This window comes from Micropterus dolomieu, linkage group LG03 (assembly GCF_021292245.1).
Source record: "Micropterus dolomieu isolate WLL.071019.BEF.003 ecotype Adirondacks linkage group LG03, ASM2129224v1, whole genome shotgun sequence".
Taxonomy (NCBI): Eukaryota; Metazoa; Chordata; class Actinopteri; order Centrarchiformes; family Centrarchidae; genus Micropterus; species Micropterus dolomieu.
This window is the reverse complement of record NC_060152.1, coordinates 28,683,550-28,707,967: the sequence shown is the minus strand read 5'-3', so window position 1 is coordinate 28,707,967 and position 24,418 is coordinate 28,683,550. Positions and strand designations below refer to the sequence as shown.

Below are 24,418 nucleotides of genomic sequence, written 5' to 3'. Positions count from 1 at the left end.
TTTTCACATCAAACTGGAAGGATAATAAATAATAACTATTCAAATAATAAATTCTAAATTTAAGTAAACTAAATTAAAGTGCCTAATTTTTAGAAAAAATGTAATAAAAAGTGTAGATTGAAGTGATGAAGTGTAGTCTTAACCAATTTTATAATAAACACACAAATGAACAGCTGTAAAGCCTCCTCTTCTCTTTCATTTCCTCTTACAGAGCTTCCACTTTCCTACTTTCTGTTGTTCAGTGAGAAACGTGAGCTCCAGCTAGCATATTGGAGATCTATGAGATATTCTGGTTTTGAACTGCCCGTGGGAGGAATGTACATGTAAAAATCTGTACATTCTTGATTAAAAGTCATGTGAAATCTCTTTTATCTTTCGTATCCTCAATTCGGGTGTGTTTCCAAAACGTCTCTGGTGAATCTCGCGGACTCGACTCGCAAGCATCGGTATGCACAGATTTGATTGGCTGAGCAGCGTCACATGAGACGATTGGAGCACATGCGATTGGTCTGTGAGTTTCCTGGTCCTCTAAACCAGTACAGTAAATGCTAGAAAAGCTGCGCGGGTTAAAATAGAAACGCTCCGTCACGAGGTAGTAAGTCTCAATAATAAATGGGCTGTAGGTCGGCGGTCCGGAGAGGACGGCGGCTGGGTCCGGATCCGGACCGCGGTCCGCCTATTAGTGACTTCTGATATAGAATATATTTCAAAAAGTCGAATTTTTAAGAGAACTCAGGTTTGAGTGTGCACGTTAATACAGCCTAATTACATTTAAACATATAGTGAGCATACAGTCTCTGCCTGTGTGTAGGTGGAAATGTGAAGCATCAGGCAGACATTAGCCTCACAATGCTTCATCTCACATCTCTGTGCAACTCTGCTGAGGTTGAAACCTTCAGTCTGTTGTCTATAGCTTGACTTTGCTATGCCCTGCACTGCGTAGGCCTCAGTCCCTGTCAAGACCTGATGAAAGCCTGCTCTGTCTCTGTCACACACGTATACACAGAAAGAGAGAGAGAAATGGGACTAAGCAGCAGGATGCAGCACCACTCCCTCTTCTCACTGCAATACATTCGACATGCTCTATAATATGGCTGATTATGTTCAAGGAAAAACATACTTCTTCAGCTGACCCAATTAAACAGCATGACATGTAACACAGGTAGATTTGCAAACCTCTTTCTAAAAATACATGGAAAGGACACATATTCACATTGGAAAAACAGACACTCATGCACTTAAAATCCTGTTTGATTATATAATTTGATTTAGAAAGTTGCGCTGTCGTCACACAGACAATATTGTATCTAATATTTGACTCTTTTAGTGCCATCGGCAATCTTTCATTTTCATATTAATATCATCTGATTACTTTGTTGATATAGTTGCTTAAATCATCATCATTTGCAATGCATTATAAACAACAGGATGGCACAAGATTAACAGCACAGCCTGCATGGTTATGACCTGTTTGTATTTCCAAATTAAAAGTGTGTGTGTGTGTGTGTGTGTGTGTGTGCGCGCGCAAGGGGAGAGAGATGACGAACCAGACAGTGTACTGAGAGTAGCGCATTGATAAATGATTTAGAGTTTCACAGATTGCATCTGTGTGCACAGTACAATGGACATGAAGGGATGTAGAGAGACAAAGTGTGTGAGTTATGTCTGAATTTATGAACCTCGGAGGAAGAGGCGCCCTTTCATTTATCTCATTTAACACCTTTTTCCTTCTGATGAAAACATCTAATGTCCCTTAGAACTTATAAAACATGAGAAAACACACTCAGTAAGGGTGTAGAATAAAATCATATCCTTAAACATGTGACACAGTCATGTGCCCTGGTCTTGATAAAATAGAATAGTCATCTCTGTTATAAGACTGGAAAGAAGTAAAATGTTGAAAAGAGGACAGGTATGTTTGAAAATATCTGAAAATAACTTGTTAAAATTGATATTTTCAAGTACGGTTACAGTCAGGAGCCCTATATTTCTAAAATTAGCAATCAATCATTTTATCATTGTCCGACTGTCAGAAATGAAACTAGCCAGGAAGTGGATAAAAAGCCTGGAGGAGGCTAACTGTGCGTTAATGCATTTATTCTTTTGTTGAGAATCAATTATTCATAAGCCACTTTTCTCCTACATTTCTCCCACTTTTCCTCCAATATAATAATGACATTTTGTTAAGGAAAAAGCTCTGTGAAGCATCCCTTTAATTTTGTACATGACAACTTTCCATAAATTTCAAAGAGCTTCATAAATCACTGCTGCCAGCCTTGGTCACTCAAGGTAAGGACTCCTCACGTGTGATTGGCTGATTCACTGACCCACTGAGGAGTTTTGGTCCCTGCCTACTGGATCATGGACCGTTCGGGTTAGTCTGAGTATAATGAATGTACAGAACAATAGATATCAGTGCTGTGGTGAGGCACATGTGGCAAAGATGCTTTTAATACTTCTCTGTTGAACACTGAATAATCTGTGCCAGGATGATGTATGTGTATAGTTGATGAACTAATGTACAGTTAAAATATGGGCTGTTAGAGAGGGGCAGAAGTTGAGGAATAGTTTGGTACAAAATGTGTACTCCAGCAATACAAGTACATATAAGCAAGTTTTACTTAACAGCAGAAAGGACATAAAAACATAATTGTTTGGTCCAGTTACGAAAAAATCCCAAAGTACCAAACAGCAAAAGTCCTACAGATATACGTGGTGTACAATGGTTTATTGAATTAGGCACTTCACCTTTTGTGAAGCTGCACTAATCAATATTATATTACAAATGACTATGTATATGTGAAAGGAAAGTGGCTGAAAACACATCTCCAACTGAATGTCAATGTTGCGCCATGTCTGCTGGATGACTAAATTAGACAACTGCTTGCTAACCTGTTTGCCGTAACAACTTTATAAGATGATAATATGGCAGCGTTGTGTTTAAATTAATGCTGCTATAAATGTCGAAATAATACAGTGATATTTTTCACATTAAAACTATTATCAACATTTAAATATCATAATTAAGCTAATGATTACCTGTAATGTGAAAGGCCTGTTACTAATGCTACTAATACCGAGAATATCTTAGTGCAGCTCTGTGCAGCTTTCAGCCGCTTACCAATCTGCCTATTAGGATGCAAGGGTTGACCTGTTTCTGCTGGATGTATAGGTAACATTAGGCAAGAACTGGGGACTGCTGCTGTGACTGTTTTGGAGTCTACTTTCCGACTCTCAGTGGCTAAAAGCATTCACTGCAGCTTTGATAACTGCCTGCATTTCAAACAAAAGCAATCGAGATTTTCTCAATAGCTGGTTAATAAATATAATCAGATTTACCGTTGTAGATACCTTGTATTTGGCATATTTTTACTAAGAAAAGAAAATGAAAAAAGAAGTGCTGCACTCTACATTTCTGAGAGGATAAACACCATATGTGAACAGTTAAAGAAAATGCCACCAAAAGATTAGCCACAAACTGGTTTACTCCAAATAGAGTACAAAAAACCCCATCTTAGTACCAAAGGCGGAGTAGAAACACATTTCTCATTTTCACTTCTCTCTCAATTGTCTTCCTATGTCAGCTGTTTATTGTTGCTGTTCAGCTGGTTGTCTCTTCGTTTTTGTTTGTTTGTGTGTTTGTTGTTTGTTTCTCTCGGCCCCAAGCCCCCCACCCCGTTCTCTTGCAGGTTTTGTTGCCTTTTGGATTTGGTGTTTCCTTCTGCTATTTCCTGTTGTCCCCATCCCCCATCCCTGTTCTCTTACAGGTGTTGCCCTCTCTCTGTGCTGTGTGTTTATGTGGTGTTTCTATTCCCCATCCCCATGTCTGTCCCCTGTCTGGCCCGGTGACAAATAAATTTGAATAAATATCAATACAGACAAAGGAGTATATTAATACTATATTAATACTCTCTTGTTAAAGTAAAAAAACACACACACACAACTAAAACAAGACTAATGGATGTGCACTTTAATTAACACATCTTTATTCACACAGACCTAGAGAAGGTCTCTGTGATGCAGCTACTGACCTCCCCTTTCTGCTTCACATCAAAACAAATGCCTCCGATTACCTAGCATCCAAACAGAGCGTCACTAGTGATTCAGACGCGGCTGGAGAAACACATGAGGGTTATTGCATTATTCATGATTTGCTCCTGGACACTAACTGAGCAGCGCTTCATTCACAAATCCAAAGTGAAGCGGCAGCAGAAATGATATGCTGGAGTAGGGGACAGGCGGAGTGACTTGGATGGAAGAAAATGTGGAGTGCTAGGTGGGGGAGTGCGTGATTAGCATGAGAAACTCTTTATAGTGACTCACTGATGGTGGAAGGGTGTGCGCATGTGTATGGGTACATCTGTTCACTTGTGCATGCCCCTGCGTTTGTAACTGCATGTGTTTTAAGTATGCTGCACTGGCTGCGTAAGAAATGCTTCATTTTGGCTTTTAAGCATGCCCTCAGGGTTTCAGGCTAATGTCCCCTCTGGGATGTTGTCTTGAAATCCTACACCCTGAACACACATGCACAAAGACCGTGCAGAAAACAACTACAACAAACATTAACAAACTGCCCTTTGACGAGCTCTAACTCATCTTGACACAAGTATCACATTTCCCTGCCACCGTTTAGCCTTGTATGTGCTTCCTGTCCAAACAGAGACATGTCTATGGCAGCTAGTAAGCAAGTTAACAACAACGCTCCATCAGCATCTGCATCACGCTAACACTGTCAGCCCTAAACCAGCCTTCAGTGCAAGTACAACAGAGTGGTGGCACAAAATTTTGTACTGTGTAATAATCCCCCAGTGCTCCAGCTGCCACTGCTACTGTAATAGCCTCTCTGCAGACACCTCTGAGCTCTCCACAGCTCTGCCATGACACACTCTGCTGGTCTTAGTTTTGCATTCCATCCTTAGTGAGACAGGCAAAATGCGTAAAGGGAAAGGGGGTAGATTGTCGACAACGTATGTGAATTACAAGAAGCAGGAAAAGGTAACACAGGGGAGACGCTAGTTAACTGTGTCCTATAGCTAAACCTGCTGCTGGTGTGCATGGTGCATTCAGCTCAAGCATGAAGAGGCAGGATGGGACACCATGGGATCGTGATGCCCGCGATGCACAGACGCCCAGCTGCTGCAACTATTGAGTCACGAACTGCACAGTGACGTACGCCCTCCATCACGTCCCCTTATATAGCGAGATGCGTGTGTGATGTCACCACAGACACACTAAGCCACAGCACGGGCAGCGTGGTGTGCAGCAGATCGACCAGCAGTGAATCATCCAAACAGGCAGACAATAGAGAGGCATGTTCATTGTCTGCAAGGTACGGTGTGGGAATACACACATGGGCTGCTGTAGCATTCTGTTTATTCCTGCTGTGGGAAAAACAGCAGCCCTCGTTACTGCTGTCGTCCTATTCTGAGCTAACTATAGAAATCCTCCGCTGTGACAGTGTGTGAACTACAAGGACAAGGCGATGACAATACGATTCACTTCAGGGAGGGTGACAGTGGTCTCACTATGTGACTGGCAGAAGGACATTTATAGCTAAAATGGGGGGAAAAAGATTCATGATAGTATAGCCATTTTTTTTCTTTAATGGCTGTAAGTTCTGAATAAGGAAAAGGATCATGGTTTGACACCCAAAGCAAAGGAGTGCACAACACATCTACTATGTGGTGCAGAGGGGGTAAACCTCCACACTTAACTGTAAATCAGAAAAGACACAGACCTCTCTAAGATGCTATGTAACCATGGCTTCTGTTTTTGCTTTCAGCACAGCCTCATACACCTCCAGTGCTCTAAAGGTAATTCCAATATTATAATCATCTTTTCAAAGTACACTCTCCTTATCAAAAGCAACATAATGTATCAAATCCATGGCTCACAAAAATCATGGGATTACACTATGGCCCAGAAAGATTAAAAAGTATGACCCTAAAAGATTAGAAGTGACCCGACATGCTCGCCATGATAAAACCTTTATATGCTGTTATTTTCCGCAACCTGACACAAAAAACAATTTTTTTGTTTGTCAGTAACTCCCTGATATACTGTGGTGTAATGAGAATTGTGTCTGTCTGTGGTGAGGTTGTCCCTCTCTGCCTCATCAGACGTGTTCCTGCTCTGACCTACTGAGGGGATCTGATCAAAAACATCCACAGCCAGATCCCAGTTCCCAGGCTCCAAATGGACTAGATTGTCTAACTGTGTCATTCTCTCAGTCTTTGTGTGTTTTAACACTGCCTTAGCTGTATGAGGAAATGCCTGAGATCAAGAAGGAAGCCCCTGTGGTCACAAATTAACATTTGATATTTGGATAGAAGGGTTATCACACATATATTTACACAGAGCATATGCAACACACAGGCTAGTGATCAATTTATTGTATACTGAAAACACTTTAACCTTTAAATTCAAAAGCCCTGAGCAACCATCTCACCTTCACAGTCCATGATCTTTACTGGCTACAGTGATATTCAACAATTTGCTCAATACTGGGATCATAATTATACATCACATTATTCATATATCCATCTTTGGTACAAAACCAATAGCACTGAATATAAGCAAATAATAGCACCAAATATTGTAGCAAAATTCTCTAATTGTTCTGTGTTTGGGAAGCTGGGAGCAACTAATTACAGTACAATATGTTTAAAGATGCCACAAGCACATAGATCAATAATTGAAAGGCAATGAAGAGTGATGAACCCCTCACAGATGTTGCAGGTTTCATCCTTTTGGCTGCATGTGTAAGCACACTTCAGCATTTCATAGATATTACATAGAAGTTTAAACGTAGTAATGCCATGCTAAAATGCCATGATGAAGCTGCTGCTTTTTAATGCTGCTGTGACAATTATCCCAGAAGCAAAGACAATGCACTGTTTAGAGTTAACTGTAACGGCAAAAAAACAATTGACTGTATTCCACTAATTAACAAGACATCTGACAATTATCTTAAGAAAAGACAACATACATTACACAGCAGTACGCAATTTAAATGTTCATATGTACATATTAAGATGTAACTGTAAGTAACTGTAAATAAACAATTTTTACACACTGCATTGTCATCTATTCTTCATACAAACTGCTTATAAAAGTCTAAATTATGAAATAATTAAAAAAAAATTAAATAAATAAATAACCAGCCTTACTGAAAGTTACTGTCAGATCCTGGGATGTAGCTCAGTTCAAATCTCTGCCTGGCCACGCAAACACATGGCCTTCTGTGCACAAACCGTTCACAAAAGCAGTCCAGTCAAATCCAGACTACCTAGTATCGGGGCTGGCTCCCAGCCTACGACCAGGCCCTTGTAGTTTTTTCAATTCTCTCTCCTCAAGCACTAAATAATGCCCTTGTTTTATTTCTAGAGGGCTCTGGATGATCTTCACACAGAAGCAGTAAACGTAGTCTTGCAGCAGTGCTTCTCAGAATGAGTGTGTCACACCAGCTCTGTCTGCTCTGCCTCTGCCTCTGCTGCTGCAGCTGCAGAAACATGTTAAATAAGAAAGCCAAAAGCAATCAAGGTGAAAATGCAACGCTGCCCCCGTGGGGATTGTGCCACCTCTACTTTGCGGATAATGGAGAGAAGTCAAATGAGAACAAATGAGTGGCGCCGTGTTGCAGATCTCTCCGCTTAGAGGGAATCTGGCCCACTAATGACAACGATACATCCTGGAATGGCCTCTATTGAAATGAGATAACCAGAAAGAAAGCAAGAGGAGAAGAAAAACAAGCTGAGTGTGCGAGTCTCAACCAACAGCAATCAAAGAAGACGAGAGGAGTGGAAGAGAAACGCTTCTAACTGTCCATTTAAAGATGCAGCGTCACTCCCAAGACATACTCAGCCGGCTGCTGCATATGTGGTACGCCCCCGGGAATAAAACAAACACATTCAATCCCCTGTTACCTAGTACAATCCAGCTGGGTTAAATTCCTGCTGCAACCCGACAGTTTAGCTACAATTCCTAATATCCAAACGATATTGTAGCATCAGCATGACATGTTTTGTTTCTGACAGTCTGCTGCACCCAGAGTGCTCCGCCACACTGCTGCATGTTGAACGATTGCACAGTTTATGGCCCTGCTGCAAAGGCTCCTGGGGTCCTGAAAGCGAGCTGACTTTCGGGTTTAACACCATCATCATGTGATCGCCACAATTGGCTGTAGGTCGAGCAGCAACCCCGTCCAACCCGCCAGCCGCTCAGTCCACTGCCTACGAAAGGATTACATTCCTTGGTTGATTACTAACTGACATCTATCACCAATCACAAGCAGAGCAGGTCTCGCTTAATCTCATTCAGCCTGAGGTCTTATGATCCTTAAACTGAACAAAATACATGATTTATGTGTTGTTGTTTTTTATCCACAGGGTGGATTTTCAGGCATCAAATCAAATACAGAGGAGAGATAGAGAGATTTCACTACCCCATAATTTCTGTGCATTGCAAAATGGATCAAAGACTTTTTTCCTGGTTCTGCACCACAATGACGTAGCTGGTTTTCAGTGACCTGGTTTGACAAGTCTACTCGGCATGTGTGTGGGTAGGTCTGTGTATTATGATGGACAGTATCTGGGTGTTGTTAAAGTCTTTCTTACTGCCATTTTCTCTTCACTCTTCTGCCTCAACACTTTTCACATCTGTTGCCCTGTTTCTCCAATTGCTTCCCCCTTTCTCGTTGCGTCCTCCTCGCCTCAGTCCTCCCATAAGACTCTTGGACTGAAGATGCACTACTAGTGCACCACTGGTGACAGCTGACTGACAGTCGAGGGGTTGTTGACACAGAGTTTGCCAGGACAGAGGTTGGAGGGGGAATGATAAAGGACCTTTGAGGGTGTTTTATCACCAGAGGGTCAGGGACCCTGACTGCCACTCTAACTAAGACACAGGAAGACAACTTCAGACAATCAGTGATGTCATGATGAGCCTGAGATGGACTAGTAAAGTTTGAATGCCTGTCAAAATTCTAAATCTATTGCTGCATTTCTGCATTTTTAGTTTTAGTTACAACTGCATTTTTACTAAATGCCAGTTAAGCTAATCTGTTTAAATCTATGCATTTCAAAATGTGTGAAAAGTAAAACAATTCCTGTTCTGTGCTGGAATAAAATCTCCCATGGTGCTGTTAAATGGTGCTCCCACTTCACTCCACAAGTACACCCTGCCCTGCAAAGATTTTGTTCTGTATCTGGTCAGTGGCACTGACTGGAGACATGAACATGTTTTTGATGGTAAGGGAAACCCACACATGGGAACATGGGGAGAACTTGCAAACTCCACACAGAAAGATGTCTCTCCAAGATGCATACGTAAGCTTTTCTCCTCTCAACTGTAACTATGTCAGTAATTAATCTGTGGTAAAAGCCCCTAACTTGCATCTGTCCTCTCTGATAATGGAAGAAACACTGATATTTCACTGAAATTAGCCATCCAAAAGCAGATGTGCTTGTGTTCGTTTATAAATAGTTGTTGCCACCTAACTAAACTGTTGTGTTCTGCAGCGTCCCTGCTTTAACAGTTTAGTTACAACTGCTAAAGTACACAATAGTTTCTTCTTTTAGCATTTTGGCAGTTTCCAAACAGCTTCAGGTGCTCTGCCACCTCTCTCTGGACTAGAATAGGTTTGCAAGTAGTCTAGTCCAGGAAAACCAAAATGGATTTTAATCTGAATTGTGATCTGGCTAAGTGTAAAAGAAATTGTATTAAATCACAACTGGATTTTATCAAGATACAACACCTGATAAGACAAGTGTAAAGATGGAAATTACATACTTACTTTACCTTCTAGGAATCCAGCTGATGTTCTTATATATGATATCCAGGTAGCCATACAGACTGTTGCAATATTCAAGCCTGTGACCTTGTGATCTCTCAGTAAAATGAACATGTATCAATGTACCCCTTAAATGTTATAAATATAAATAGTATATTTATATATAAATAAGCACCAATAAGCAAAAATTTAACAACAACGTTGTTAAAATAAACAGTGGTACACTACCAGATTTTCAGCTTTTTAATAAAAAAATAATAATAAGCTGTACACACATGCCCACAGATGCCAGCCACTCCCTCACTTAGACTGTATAAAACTACATCCTACCAGCAATCGCAGTATGTAATACATACATACCGCATACTTTTTAATATTTTTTTATGCAGTATGTACTGCATACTGCTTTTCATAGTACCATGCAGTATCAAACTATTACATTGTTTTATTTTGCAGTATACTACGCCAGGCTTAGCCAGTCCCCCCCCCCTTATGGAAAGCAAAAGTAAACAATACAGTAAACAATACAGTAAACAATAGGGGGAATATAAATCTAGTAAAAGTACCACTTTTTCTAATTTAAGCTTGTGTAACAAGGTTGCAGCCAAAGTGTAATGACTGTATAAGCTATAAAGCTTATTAAGACTGCTAAGCTAACGTTTGAGATCACAAAGACAGCAACAGCAACCTTAGTGAGCTGTCAATAAGAAAACAACACAACATACCTAACTTAAATCTAACATTTAGTTTTATTTTTTGTTATCACGGAGAGATCAGTTGTATTCCTCCATGTCCACCACTGAAGCAGGAATGCTGCTCTTTTCCATTTTTCTATAGTACACTAGGTATACTGGTCTGATGCTTACTGGAGATTTCTTCCAAATCAGTACAACATCTGGGTATTTTTGGCATACTGCAGATTTTGCTTTTGTTTGCATTCTGCATACTACATGCTACATTTAGGCCAAATCAGAAAGGACTGCTGGTGTAATCGGCAAACAGCTTTTTGTCTCCAGCTTTAATTAACTACAGCTTTAATCTCCCTGCTCTGTGGAAAATTTCATGTGAAGCAAGTGGATACAAAGTTGTGCAGCCCCACACCTATCAGTTCAGCTGACAGTGTCTGCAGATCTGTAAGTGTATTCACTAATTGGCTCCAAGAACACAGACTCTATCCTCCTGTCAGAGAGCAGACCAACCAGTGCCTTGTGTGTTCATGTTGATACTCTGTATGGCCAATACATCTTCCACACTGCACCGCCTATTAGGTCTCCTTTTTAAGAAGAGGCACCGCTAGCACTCTATCTAGGCCAAGCCCCAACAGAATATGCCATTAAGATTAGCTACAAGTCAGGACTGTTATGCCGCTGCTTGCTTCTCCCCTCCCTACAGAGAAAGGTTAGAGGAGCAGAACATGCGTAAATCTTTTTTATGTATATTTGTGAAGAACAATGACACATAAAAAATGCACATCACAGCTAGAATTTAATAAAGCAAACACCTCTGTGGAGCAGACCAACAGCCAGACAGTTCACTGGGGCAACTTTGGAGCAGCACAGGAGTACTGTCTGTAATTATGCTTATTGACTTAAGCTTGAGTCGAACAGAGTTACAGTGTGATACAGAGAACTGTTGCAGATCGGGGTAGGGGTATCCTCTGGAGGGTCTGTAAGTAATCAACATTACTGGTGGGCAATTAACATTTTTTTACCAAGTGTTTGAAGCTATGAGAAGATCCATGTGAATGGCACTCATCTGTGACCAGACCTTACTGCTACATCACCACATGAAAGGCATCGTCATCCTAGTCATCGCTTCTAAAGAAACCGCAAAACACACTGCGTGCAACATTTGGGAAACTGGCTTTTGACTTGCTCTGAATAAAAGAGGGCTTCACTGCTAATGGGTCTAAAGGCGACAAAGTGCAGTCTTTAAATAATGAAATAAATTATGGATGAATTCCATTTAGCTACTACAGTTTCAGGGTCCTGGTATTGTGCATGGTCCCTGTCACTCTGTCATGGCTTACTGGGAAGATAACTGAGCCCTTGTTAATGTTAATAGTAACACCTGTGCTTTCCCTACTATGGCAAGTCAAAATGTCTGCTGTGAATAAGGCCTACCGGGAAGTAACTCCTCAGCAGATGCTTGGAAAAGACATAGGAGAACAATAGATACATAGAATTTTCGAGAGACAGGGAGAAGAGGCATTTGTAATTGTATCTTATATAAAGACTATCTTCTAAAACCCTGCTATCCTATGCAGAGTTGCAGAGTGTTTAAAGTTTAACATGTCTTCCATTTTCTTTCCTCCCCGGGTGGCTAATTTTCTCAAAGTCCCATGTGTCAACCCTCCTGTTTTTCCCTGCATTATCCCATATTTTACCATTCTGTCCCGGTGTCATCCAGTTTAATTATTTTACAGTAAATGTCCCGTATTTTTAACCTTTCTTTTTTTTTTTTTAAAACCCCGCTGGATATATTTGCAAGATATGCTACGCTCCCCTCCGATAAAGCAGACATTAGCCATAACAGTGACGGGAAGAAGAAGAACTGCAGCGCGAGGGGTTCAGGTTGCATGATGCATTGCTCCACAGAGTATTTCACTCCCATGTTGCCCTAAAATTAGATATGTGCGAACCATAGACTGTATAAAAAGAACAAAACAATATTTACATTATTCGAGTTAAGACTGCAACCTACAGTAATTCTTCTGCGTTACTGGCTATAATTATTGACAAGTTAGTACTTAACATTAACAAATTACACACCAATGTAGACTGTGCTTCTTGCACAAGGATTTAATTAATGAAAACAACCCACAAAAATGGAATCAATATAGTGGGCTAGTGGTAACCTACATATGAAATTATAATGAATGTAGTGACTGTAAGTATACAATATAGCCTATGCTATGAAATTAACACAATACTTTTATAAGAAGATTTATTGCGCTCCCTTGTTATTTCCCTTATTATTTCCCTCAAATCCCAATGTTGACAGATATGACTTAAAGGGAACCTATTATACAAATTTCCAGCTCTATATTTTTATTCTGGGACTTAAGAAAATCCTTATTTTTCTCAGACTCATACTTTATGCAACCCCTAAAGTCATCCTCTGTCTGAAACAAGCTGTTTTGGCCCCTGTTTCTTCAACGCCCCCCACCCATAAAAGCGCAACTTCCCAAAAGCATACTAAGGAGCAGCACCTAATGATTGTGAGACTCACCGCCTGCACCACCTCATCCTCTTGCCGGTGTGCTCGACTGCACATGGCAGCTCTGGGGGGGTGTAGGAACCAGATATGTTTGGCCTGGCAGATTTGCTTAGAGCCTCGCTGATTACTGTGTAAAAACACACAACTTTTTAATTTTATTCACTGATTTTGATGAAACTAAACTCATATTTTCTGGAATTTATAGAGTTACTCCGTGGACAGACAGTCCTTCAACGGGGCCTGTGGCTCAGGTGGTTGAGCAGTCGCCCACTTACCAGAAGGTCAGTGGTTCGACCCCTTGCTTCCCCCAGTCTGCATGTTGAAGTATCCTTGTTCAAGATACTTAACCATATTTTTGTTTGTGATGGCACCTCTGCCTCTGTGTGTGAATGGTGTTAATGTGATGTAGTGTAAAAGCACATTGAGTGGTTGGAAAGACTAGAAAGGCACAATACAAGTACAGGCCATTTACTTGGAAGTAGCTGCCAAAGTTAGCTTAGTTAGCCATACAGCCATTAGCTCTAATAGCTTAGCTAACAAAATAATCAAGATAAAACAATTATTGTAACACTTTCTGTTGTCTTGTGTTATAAATCCAGCACACCCTTTTGCTTTCCTAAGAGCCCTAATTTACTCTCAGCACATGATGTACACTCATATATCAGCCTAGCGGCTATCAGACTTTTCCTCTACTCACAACTTAAAAGTTGCATTTTATTTCTACTTATTTCTCACTGTTGGTTTAAGTCATCACGGTTCATGCATCACGGTTGAATTTCAGTGTTATGTTACAGTATTCTACAGCACTGCATCTGTTCTTTTACATTCTTTCATGCTGCTATGTCAACCTAATATTATTAATAAATTTTACCTTATCTTATATAATGTATAATATATATTCTTTTTTTTCAAAAGTTCAGTAAATGCATGATCTTTCGCAAGTCAATGAGTCATTGTGTTAAATGATTGTGATCTCAATATTGACCAAAATTATCATGATTATGATTTTTGCCATAATCGTGCAGCCCTAAGAATAACTGAGACAGCAGATGACTATATAAAGCTGACATCAACTCAGCATGAAAGTAGGAAAAAAACGTTAGAAACCTAGCATTCAGAGCAGTCTAAAGCCTGCGCTTTTTGCTCACAGGGATTACTTTTACATACATTTACCTCATTATTTAAAACTTTGGCCTCATTTAATATGAACAAGCCATTAAACATCACATTACAAGGCACAAAGTAAGGAAAGAATGATTTTCCATTAGGAATACTTGCTTTGTATTGTATTTGAAGAGTTACTTCACACCAGGCTGAAAAGTAGTTTTTCACTGCCCTCTATGATTGAAAGTTTCAAGTCTGTTGCATGTCTGACTACATCCAGCAGAGCTGATGTGTATGTTCAAAAGTGTAATTTGCATCTGTAACTACACCCAACAGGGATCTCACGGTATTCTGACCCTGGAATATGATGCTACATCACTGCAGTTAGGTAAACCACTGGAGGTCAGCAAAAAAAAAAAGAAAATCTGTTTTTTGCTCAACCACAAAATAGCACTCATGCATCATCCTCCTGTACAATCACTCACACATGTAAAATGAATCCAGCAAACTATGAGGAAACAATAGGGTGCCGCTATTCACAGTTTCACACAACATCCCCCACACACCAACACATTACAAAGACTTTCCAGCTTACGGTGAAGGGATATCCATAGAGACCCTCCCTTCCTACATGCTGCTGTGCTTTAGTATGTTGACTGCTTATTGCTTGTCAGTCATTGTTCATTTTCACAAAGCGAGAACATACTGAGATTTATCGAGCTAGTCATAACCCAGTAAATTCTACTGTAACCAGATACTGGGCTGTATTTCCACACTGGAAAAAAAAATGTCTTAAGAACCACGTTCTCCCCATTCCTCTCTCTTTCTATCTTTATCTCTCTCTTTCCATAAATAAATTTCTTATTGGTTCTGCTAAGTATGCATTTTTCATTCCAGTGAGCAAGCTGCATTTGAAATCAAAGGCAGTGATGCTGCGTGGCTGTCTGGCTGCACTGAAAGTGAGGAGGTAATGAAAAAAGCTGAGGGGTGAGTCAGAGGATGCTTTAATAATCCTTGCTGCCCAAAATAACATCTCTGGGGCTGGACAGACTGACGACCCTCTTGGGAAACCAGCAGCAGTCTAGGCTGGTCTGGACTGGTCACATTGGTCGCTCCAGTTCCCCACACATACACTTTCCCCCTCTCTCTCTTTTTCTCCCAAGTCCTCTGAGTCTATTATTGTCAACAGATAAGACTGCAGCAGCACGGCACGACGCGGCAGACAGCCAAGCCCTCCCTGATCCAAATATACGACAAGACTAAGCAGGGCGGAGGGGTGTTTGCACGGGGGATCAACAAGCTGCAGGAAGTGTGATCCAGTCAGGGAGAAAAGGGAGTATGAGGTCTGTTCACAGGTGAGTAATGTTTCTTTGGTTATTGTCCAATCATTGCTGACAAATGGTGATGAGGTCCAGGCTAAATAGCCTTTCATGTTAGGTTCAAGGTTGGGCCTCCATTGTCCCATACAACACTTTTCAATGCCTGCCCCCCAACACTATTTTGCCCTGTACGAACAAATGGAGGGAGAAAATGAACCTGTCATCTAGTGTTACCAATGCCAATCTAATATTTCTGCACAAAACTCACTTGTCGCTCTTAAATTCCACTTAATCCTGCTCCTGCTTATTCATCAGCATTTATCTTTCTACACAAAAAAAGCTATGCTCCAACATAATTTGACCTACAGTCACATTTACATACACAGTAAAAAATTAGCAGCCTGCTTTTAATTTAGCCACGTGTCATCAAAAGAAGACCATAATGTTACCTGCTGTAAATAAAAAGGGTTTATCCTCTGTGCAGTGGCTTAAATTGGACATCCCATTCAATGCACCAAACTCAGCTTTACATTGCCCCACTTCGTTAGCATGTTAACCCAGCCCCTTCCCCTCTTTATTGAAAATATATAATACTTCCTACCTTCCGACTTGTCCTCCATCTAGTCCAAAATTTATCTTAACCTAACATTAGCACTAATCTCATTTTAGCATGCTAATATTAGCACTAATCTCAATGTATGGCTGGGGGCATACGTGTAAGTATTCTGTCATAAGTGCTGGACAAGTAATGTATGTTATGTTTTGACCAACTGTGGCAATACTTGAAAAATCACAGCCTCACCAAAGTCCTCACATTGCATCCTATGGAGATTTTTACCTTATTTAATGGCAATTCATTCATTAATTGTCTGACCTGCTGATACTCCCATGTCTAGAGCTTAGAAAAATACAAAAGTAGCTACTTTTCCTAATTCTTCATTATTAAATTTAGAATTAGGTAAATGTCACCACTTATGCAGTGCTTGGAGTCCTTCTAGTTACTAAGGGGCCCTGATACTGAGGTTAGAAGAGAAGAAGATACTTTTCTTGTCACATACATGTTGCGAAATTCATTCTCTGCACTTTAACCCATCCCTCAAGGGAGCAGTGGGCAGCCGCTATGCAGCACCCGGGCGCCAACTCCAGATTTTTCATCAGTGCCCCGTCAATTGCACTGACTGAAGAAGTTTTTGATGGTGGGGGAAACCCACACAGACAAGGGGAGAACATGCAAACTCCACACGACCAGGCTTTTGAACCCGCGACCTTCTTGCTGTGAGGCCACAGTGCTATCCACCAGACCACCATGCCGCCTACAGTAACCAGTACTGTTGAGTCAATAAAAAGTCACATTCAAAGTTCTATAGGCAAACGTCTCCCACACCAATTGGTCACTTGGTTTCAAAATGGAGCTGATCTACACTGCTAGACTTTGGCCAGAGTCCACTCATGCTCAGTTTATATCTGGGCACATTGTAAACCCAGAGTGGGTTGGAGAGTTAAAAGCTGTACTGAATACTAAATTGCCATCAGGTTATGCTAAATACTTTGTGCCTGGTGTGGTTCAGTTTACTAATGCTACACTACACTACACTATGAACAATGAAACATAATGCTGATGAAGCTGCAACAAGCTTAAGTAAAACATGTGGGAGCCCACTTGACTGCAGCATTTCCATTAAAATGTGTCTCTGGCGATCCAGCACAGATCACGTTTATCACCATAGCAGCTATTTATAACGCATCATTTATAAATGAACAATAATAACAGATTGTTGTAGTAAAAGCTCTGTGTGTTTGCGAGGCACTTCACACCTTTTAGTTTTAAGATTAGGAGGCCAGCCTTCTGCATAAATGTGATAATGCGATAAAGAAATATCATTATCATCACAGGTGTGGGGTCAATTATATTATATTTCTTTCTTATTGCCCTTTTCTTTGCTTCAAACAGCCATTCTGCTTGGATGTTGCTTGTCATAAACAGTGGCCTAAGCACAGAGATTGCCAGGGAAAGGAGGCATAAGCACTCTCCAATTATATCCATAGGAAAGGGAAGCCACTGCAGCCAAGTTACCCCAATGCATCTCTGTGGCTAGGCCCTGGTCATAATCAAATCAAAATGTATGCTACTTACAGTATCGCTCACTGATCTCCCAGCTTGACAAACTCTGATATCCACTGACAGCAAGAGACAGCAGCCAACTTGGAAAATCTCTATCATGAGTTATCTTTATCAGGCATGCAAATTTAACCACTGTTGAATTCCCACTATATGCATAGTGAATTAGTGCTGAAAAATCACTTCTCATTTGAAAATTTTGCTCTTTCTTTAACTGAGTAACAAAAGACATAATTTAAGCCAATGGCAGCAAAATGTACACAAAGTTTGTTTGAGACACGCAGCCACACAGGTTTTGTCCTACAGTGTGCCAAATTAGGCATATAATTTGAGAAAGTGCAGAGCAGCAGAATAATTGGAGACGTGTGGGTTCCACTGGAGCTACCACGTTAAATGATCTTGTTTTCTTGATCCTGTTCTGGGACTAGTTAGTGAAACAATTAGTAGTAGTGGTAGTAGTAGGCTATTAGTAACTAGTTAGCAGAAATCTTTCCCCGTCAGTCACTGAAAATGCCATTAATTTTGGTGCATTTTTTTAAATGAATAAACTGCTGTTCCCCCCATTTTTTCCATTCCATTTTTATTGCTTTTCCCCTCAAGTGTCTCTTAGGTTGAATTCAAACAGACTGGCTGCTAGAAGGATTGCCTGGAGGCAGACAGGAAGCTGTGCATAATGGGAAGAGAGTGCCTAGCGAGCCCCTTTCTGAAACATTTTCCTTATCTGGGAGATGTCACTATACACACACACACACACACACATACACACACACATACACACACTCACTCATCGAGATCAAAGAAACACAAAGAAAGTATGTAGCTCTGCTAAGTACAAGGGTTGAAGAGTTTTGGAAAGCCAACAAGAAAATACATATGGAGACTCCAAATACATGTTTTAGCACATAATGAGAATGTATTTTTTAATGACCATTTTAATGCTTACTTCATTAGAGCTACACTGTTGCCTCATCTACTGCCTACTGGAGTTTTTACCATTTTTAGAGTTCTTACCCTCTTTGTCTGATGAAAAAGCCACTTACTGTGTCCCTGAGTGCTCAGCAGAAAGACCTTTTCTCCTGCGCTCAATGGCATTGACAAGCCAACGTCTCAATCGATGAACCCACGGTCAGACCTTTGCAAAGCACGCCCCAGACCAAAGGGCTGCGTGGGTTAATTGTAATTGCATAGGACAGTGTCTGTAACACATGCCCTGAGCCAGGGAGCTGAACTGAGCAGAGGGGCCCATGTCTGAGAAAACGTTTAATCTACGAAGGTGGTTTACTTCAACCAGGGAAGTGAGGAGATGGTGAACGTTATTTTTATAACTTGAATTGCATTTACCCACCTGTTTGCCCTTAGATCATAGGAGGTGGCACTCTAGTCATCTGTATTTTGTACAAATAGGGTCTTTAAATTATGTTTCATACGGATGTTGACAGTAACTGGGTCCTTGGTTTCGATTTTGATGTGCCACTGAACCAAATCCAAACAGAGCCTTCAAACTTTCATTTATATTATTACAAATGACAGCAGAAGTGTGGTGAAGCAAACGAGGGGAGAGGAATGCATTACAATTCAAAAAGCAAGGAGAGAGGACTGTGAATGCGTTTCTAACAGGATCAAGAGAGACATATGAATAAATGGAAGGAAGCCCAGAAAGTAAAAAAAAAAAAAATCTTCAAAGTCAGCTTCTTCCCTCTTCATAGCCACCCCTGGAGATCAGATCAACTACTATCCTAAAACTTAATGAACTAGTAAACATTGGGAATTAAATGAATATTACATGGGGTTTCATTAATGCCAGCTCGCAGACTGCAAAAATAATGAAGGCAAGAAGCAGAGGCGGTAGGAGACAGTTAACTGGAGCTTCTTCTCTGTGTTTACTTAGCATCTGCCTGCCAGAGAAGGAGGCTTTTGATCACTCCTCGGCAGGGTTCTCCTCTCCGCTGTGTGGCAGGAGAAGCCCAGGGAGGGCGACGAGCACCGCCAGGGCCGGCTCATTTGCAACACAAATGAACTGAGCTAATTGTACACGTGCGGGGAGACAGGGGAGCCGCACACACAGTGCAATGTTTGCAAAATATGGAAATAATTAATCTCATTGAGCTTGCGAAATACCATCAGTGTTGCAAAAGAGGATTTGAGCAAGGGCTGGGGATGAGACGGATGATGATACCAATGGGCTGGATAGATGCAGATGTTTAGATTAAGCTTTTTCATTATTGCTTTATCACACAGCTTCTTCAAGTGTATTTTTGGTAATTGAATAAATTGGAGCATGAAATACATTTGGATTTGGGGCACAGCAACAGGATTACGTGTAAAGTAGTCTCTTTGCCATTCATGAAACAATGCATGCAGATAGTATGCTATGAGGTAACAGAAGAATCACAAAATTACTAAAACAGATTCCTAGAGCATAATACATGTACATATAGACCCTACTGAAACTAATGGTGGATTTAAAATGGATTGCATATACACAGAAATGACTCAGTGACAGTATAGTTTTAGCTAAAAAAGTCCACCTCTTGACCTTCCAAAGGTCTGACCTTGAAAGCCTCTTTAATCAATAGACCAAATGTAAAACAAGAATGATGACGCTGTGAAGTACCTTCAGGAGGAGAGAGCCTTAGCATTCAATTAATAACTCCACTGACCATCAAGGCCAGAAAAGGATTAGTGGAATAATGTATGTACTGTATATACACTACCACTAAGATTCTACACTGATGGTAAGCGACTTCAGCAAAGGCAGTTCAATTTAACCCCACTACAAATGGTTAATGGTTATTGACATTGACAAATAGTATCACACATCAAGGCATATGGTTGAAAACAAAGCACTATCCATGCGGTGTATGCAGTTTCTCTTCCCTCTCTTGGCTATTTAAAAACAAGATGACATCAGACATCTGTTTGGGAGCAGAAGAAAAGAGGGTTTTTTAAGAGAAAAAAGACCTCCTAGGGACTGGGCTTCAAACACATGAACATACAAGTGCCGCCACATGCACTCTCACAAAGACGCACAAGAGCACAAGTCTCACATTTATGCCAATTCTCTTTACTCCATCAGTGAGCGAAGAAGTTAAGGACCTGGGGCAGAGTTGGCCTCTAATGCCAAACTTAAATGTAGTTTCACTGGAGGCCATTATGCCCACTGTAACTCAACCATTAATGAACTGTTAAGGTTGAGGGTCACACACACACAAATGCATGCACACACATGCCTATTCAGCCTTTGAGGGAATCAGTCTCGCTCCATGAGCATGAAAAGAGCCCAGATGTCAGCACTCTGCACAGGCCAGCGTTTCTGTTGAAAAGTACTCCATCTTTCCTTTGTTTGTCCCTGACGCTTTCTGTACCTTCCTCATCCTGTTTCACTGCTGAGAAAGGGCAGGCCAGTGGAACCTATACGTAATGTACATCTTACTAGGTGACATCACGTGTACCTCTGGCCGCTGTGGCAACCTGTAACCAAACCTCGGCAATGGCAATTTCACCTCCCTCTATGGTCAGCAGCATTAGCAGCAGTGGCAGCAGGCCTGGGGCTGGGGACATAGCCTGATGTTTATCTGGTTACACAGCCCACTACAAGCTACCAGTTCTCTCTCTCTCACCCTCTCTCTCTGTTTCTGTCTTCCTCTCTTTCTCTCTGTCTGATTCTGAGATATGATTTGGTGAGAGCAGAGAGGAGTCGAGCATATCGATTCAGCCTCTACCACTGTCTCTCTCGCACTATTCATCCACTTTTCCTCTGCACTGCTATGATTCCAACTCTCTCCACTTTACGTCTCTCTCTCTCTCTCTCTCTCCACTTCCTTTCTTTCTCTCTACAGCGTGCAATCATAATAACCCCTCTCTTAGGCGCCCAGGCAATAAACCAGGGCCTCCCTTCTCTCTACGCATATCTCCCTTGGTGAGGACAAAACCAATAAAGGGCCAGCTTAATTACAGCTGCTGAGTGCCGCCAACGACCGGGTACAATGCCATGGGGCTGAAGGTGGGCTGTGCGTGGGCGAGGTGTGAGGTCTGGGTGTTGGAGGGTGGAGTCCCCAGTCTGACTCCCACACTTAAACCCTCAAGACGCTACTTTATAGTACTCAGATGGAAAAAAAAGAAGTGATGGTAGCCTAGAGGCTGGCTGGGAAAATGTGGGTTGGCCTAGCCTTGAGCAAGGCGTTTAACTCCCAGCAGCTCCAGCGGAGGAGCTCAGTCAGCTTATTTTGCAACTGCAAGGCGTTAATGTGCAACTGTGGGAAAGGGAAGCACGGCATTGCTTGAAAATAAAATAGTCACACAGTCAACTTACACTGGATAAAAGAGGGTTAAAAAGGACAAAGGCAAATGCTATATATACTACAATGTGACCAATGATACATCAAGGTGGATACACCCCCAAATCAACACAAGTGTCCAGGACTGTGAAGAGCCAAGGGAGGGCCTGCTGTGGATTCATGTCCTTGTCTCTTGTTGTTTCTAGGTCTGCAGCCTGTCACTTACTCTTCCTCCTCCTCTTCCCTTCTACCCCTTCCCTCTTATTTTCCCTCATCTTCTTTTCCCCAGTTCTGTCACATCAACATGAATCTGGGGCTCCCGGGGTTCAGAGTCCCGCAAACTGCAGCCTGCTATGTCTTCCTCATCTACAGCTCAGTCACTATGGTGACTGATGCCTGGGTGTTCCTGCCTGCTCCTGGTACTTTCTGTCTTCCTTTCTCCATTTTCTTTCCTCACACCCATCCATAATGCTTAATGCTACAATAAAGGTTGACAAGAGGCTGCAAGAGCCAAAATCAGAGTGGAAAGTGTGTGTCTTGCATGCTACATACATGACAGACTATATGTTAGTGTTTAATGAGGCTATTTAAAGTCTTTAGATGTAGAAACAAACATCTCAGTATGTCATTTTGAAATTAATTTTACACTTGGTGTAATGGACAGTGGATCTGAAAACTTTGAATTAATTTACTAATGCCTATGATTGTCATTGATGCTGCATGTGCCTTTCTCATGTCTGAATATGTTCTTTGTATGTTATGCACTTGTTTGTCTGGTTATTTGCACTGGTCTCAACAAGATTACCTTAAATAAAGGTTATATACAGTGTGTAAAACTGGTTAATTCCATATGCTTCTCTCTTTGTTTATTTTATTTTGTTCCAGAGTAGGATTTTTGAAAAATATGCAGGACTGATTTACACACCAACGAGACCTGAACCCAAACCCAAATGCTCAGGAATGTCCAGATGCTATCCAGACTTAAAAATGAGTGCAGCATCAGCTATAGCCATAGGTGAAGCTAGCACAGCTATAATATTCCTGATAACCACTTAAATCACTGATGTATTGCCAAAAAAAAGGTCCAATTAAAAACGTTTCTATTCCAGTAGGTTAGCTGCCTTTCAACATAACAGTAGCTTGTTAAGAAAAACTGGTTAGTTTGATTGGTCAAATTCATTAAGATACGTGCCTGTTATATAACAGTGCTCTGCTAGCAAATAATGAAAGGATGCCCATTGCGCTTACAAACACCCATTGCTTAACTAGCTCAATCTAGTGCTGGTACAGACAAATTTGCTGTGATAGATGCGATGCTGAAAAGCAACTCGCTCAGTTAAGAGGTCTCACACTTCAGTAAAAAACTTGATTCAGGTTTCATCACTGAACTGGCTTTACAGCAGTTTCATGTAACCTTTTCTATACTGTATTAATACTGTCTCTGCAGCCTTTAGACGATGGGAGGAAGAACAGTTGTCTTTGTGACAACTGTTATAATAAAAACAAGATCCTATAAGGTGTCAATTCTGTTTTAAGTGCATCTGAGATAATGCAGTTAATGCATGCTTTTCAGTATTATTGTAAGTAATGTATTTATTTATAAAGCATGTTATGTTGAAAACTGCCACAAACACAAGTTGACCTGAAATTTGTTAACATGTCAAGGCAGACAAAAAGTGCAGAGAGAGAAGACGTTTAAGCACCATTGTGTCTCTAGAGAAATCATCATAGGATCTGAGTTGAAAGTCTACATAGAAAATCAAAAGTGCTCCACCCTCCTGTCATTTTTTTTACACCTTAAGTAATTTTGTTCCATACCTTCCTCCGTCTTTTTAATCAGATCCTGCTAACATCAGGATTAACAGACAGGGAGCATACATCATCATTTCTACTGATCAAATATTACACCTTATCATGATGGCAACCCTGTCATTGGATGGGACAAGTGAAGAGATGGGTATGAGTGAGGGGTGGAAGAAAGCCGGGGGGGTTCCACTTCAGAGGAATCCTCAGTGCACAACTGACAGTGGTGGAAACAAGTTGGTTTTCCTCCAATCTGTGACTGTACTCTTTGTACCGTACATATAAGCAATAAAATGCAGAAATTCACATCTGCAAACATGCTGTCACTGCAGGAGGACAATACATGAGACTGTGGGAGGAAGTCAACAGCTGTAAGTATGAGGATGACTTAAATCGCACCCGAGATTGTTAGCCCATTTGGAATCATTAAACAGCAGCAATATGGGTTATATTTAGTATGCTGGATTTGAAACGCAGTGTTGCTTTCGATGCATTGCATCTATGCAGAAAATCAAATGCAGCTATTTCTATCTCACATATACCATCACATGCTTTGCAAAAGGCTCATCTGGGAAAAAATACTATATGATGTGTACCTCAAATTCAATAACGTCCCCTCTGTCGCTCCATGCACCAGACCGACAATAGATACTTTAGTCTCAGGCATTTCAGGGAAGCAAGCACAAAGAGCTGCCATAGCGAGGGGGGAGGGGGGGGGGGTAAGTGGAAGGTGTGCGTGTGTGTGCGTGCACGTGTTAGAGGAGGGAGGCGAGCATGGTTTAAATGT

General features: G+C 41.1%; 1 protein-coding gene across 1 annotated transcript in view; it reads right to left on the bottom strand.

Moving 5' to 3' along the window:
- Window positions 1–24,418, bottom strand: part of rims2a (regulating synaptic membrane exocytosis 2a) — a 152,575-nt gene that overhangs the window by 82,302 nt on the left and 45,855 nt on the right. The window lies entirely within an intron of this gene.